Source organism: Vombatus ursinus, unplaced genomic scaffold, assembly GCF_900497805.2.
Source record: "Vombatus ursinus unplaced genomic scaffold, bare-nosed wombat genome assembly UNPS02000123.1, whole genome shotgun sequence".
In the NCBI taxonomy this organism is placed as follows: Eukaryota; Metazoa; Chordata; class Mammalia; order Diprotodontia; family Vombatidae; genus Vombatus; species Vombatus ursinus.
Genome location: NW_020939901.1, coordinates 6012 through 8624, shown reverse-complemented (window position 1 = coordinate 8624; position 2613 = coordinate 6012).

Sequence of the window (2613 nt, the reverse complement as noted above, 5' to 3'; positions counted from 1 at the left end):
CACAGCAATGGCCAGGAGTGACCTCTCTGCCACTAAGAACTTTGACCTCTTGCCCCAGTGACTAGTGAAAAGTTTCTCCAATACAATTATATGTTTCCCAGGCTTGGGACTTCAAGGCTAAACCTTGAATGTAAAATTCTTGGCTAACTTCCTTTTTGAAGTCTTGGCCACCTTTCTCCATATCAAGCCAGCTTGCTTCTAGGCTATCCAATCCCAAAACTTCAGGGCAGTATAGACACCAAAATAGTATAGTGGAAGCATTTCTGGACATGGTGGTAGGAAGACCTGCATAAAAACCTTCTGTATCCCATACAGTGACTCACTTTCTCTGTGGGTAAGTCACTTGACTAGTATTTCTTTTTCCATAAACCATGCATAACTACACTTGTAATACTTTTTCATAAGGCTGTCTTAGGGCTCAAATAAGATCATGTATGCCAGTCATGTTCAAACATCCACAGGCTGTATAAACATCTGTTATTATCCACTACTTACAGGTTTTCAAGTATATCATCCTTCAGTAGCTGAAGGAGCCATTTGAGGGACAGGTGATGGTATAGTCCAAACAAACACTTAATTAAATACTGTTGATTAAGGGTATAGTTTATACAAGGCACTTCATTAAAAACTTTAGGGAGGAGTTTTATAAGAAAACATAGGTGAGATAGAGTGCTTGTCCAGAATGGTAATTGTTCACATTGTATAATGTTTGCAAAGAGCTTTATATTCATTTTCTCATAGAATCTCCAAACAATTCTTTGAGATAAATACCATTATTGTTATGTCCTTCCCCCTTTTACAGATAAGCAACCCAAGGCTGATTGACTTAAGTGATTTGTCCACACATGTGCAATTAATAAGGGTCTGAGTGGGATTTAAATCCACATCCTCTTGACTCAAAGATTAAAGCTCTTTCTACTACACCCCACGTCACATTAGTATTTTATATTGTAGTAGCACCTCCATCCTCTTTTCTTTATGACTTTGTGTTGCTCAGAGCACCTGCTCTTCTGTTGTCATGTAAAAGCCCAACAACCTTCACCTTTCATGGCAAATCTCATGTCTATAGCATTTGATTCTTGGCAAACACTTTTTCCACAATCACTGTGTGACCCCCATACCCAAGGAAATATTCTTATTTTCCAAATGAGCATAGGGACAGAAGCATTGATTAACTTCTATGAAATCACAGAAGAAATCAATGAATATCCAAGTAATATTAGAGCCCAAGTCTTCAGACTTCTAATCAATTATCTTTCCAAGAAAATGCTATTCCTCAACACCTGGGAGTTTGTGAGTAGAAAACAAATCACCTTGTCAATCCTGGGAACCTAAATGGATCCTCTCTAGAAATGGGAACTCAAGAGGACCCAACCTTGAGTACATCAGTGAAATGGATTGTCCTAGACTATGTATGTATGTATGTATGTATGTATGTGTATATATGTATATGTACATATATATACATATATGTGTGTGTGTCTGTGTGTGTATGTATATATGTGTGTGTGTGTATATTTATGTATATATACGTACACAAATATATATTTGATTCAATAGTATGGATTGGTATATGTGTGTGTGTATATATATATGTGTGTGTGTGTGTGTATACATTTTATTCAATAGTATGGATTAAAAAATAATCACACATGCCATGTATGACATAAACATTACTATAAATTTTGACTCTAAGTGGGTTGTGCGTATTCCATTTTATATTTTTCCTATCACATTAAAGGAAAATCTTTAATTGTAGTTAGGTGTAAAAATAGAGTTTTTTCTACTCCTGTAAAAGTCTATGGGATAAGTTCTATTCATTTTCTCTCCTTACCTCTGTCAATCTCACATTAACCACATTAGAATAAAAGCTCTTTCACAGTGATATTATGAAGACTAATGGAAATCTTTAAAATTAATTCAGGTTAAAAGTGACATAGGATCATTGATTCAGAGATTAAAAGGATCTCAAAGATCATCTAGTCTAACATCTTTTCTTTATCAATGAGCAAACTGAGGTCCTTGATAACTTCAGAGTCAAATATCTTCAGGGATTTGGGAAAGGTAGTACGAAGAGTAATAGTAGTGTTAATTAAAGTACCAGTAGATAACTCTTTTATAGAGCTTTAAGATTTTCAAAACGTCTTACAGATCGTCTCAGAAAACCCTATGAGGTAGATGTCATTACTTTTATCCTTTATTGATTTATGAGTGAAGTTCAGCTGTGAGGTGAGGTGACTTGTCCATGATCACGGTGACAGTAATAAGAGTTAGGAGTGAAATGTTTCCATAAGATGAGAAATAAACCTTTTCTATCTCTTTCTCCACTCCTCTAATATGTGTGTGGGGGGGTGTATGTGTGGGTGGATGTGTGTATGTGTGTATACAAACAAATACATACATACATACATATATATATGTATTTATACTCACACATACATTTAGACAGAGACACACACACATATACATAAATACACATATACATGTACATGTAAAATGTGTGTCTGTGTGTCTCTGGCAGCAGCATGTTGAACAAGATGTTAATTAGCCCTGCCTTCAAGACTTTAAGTGAGGGGAAATCCAGTACATGTTAAGATACCCCCTTCCACTTCT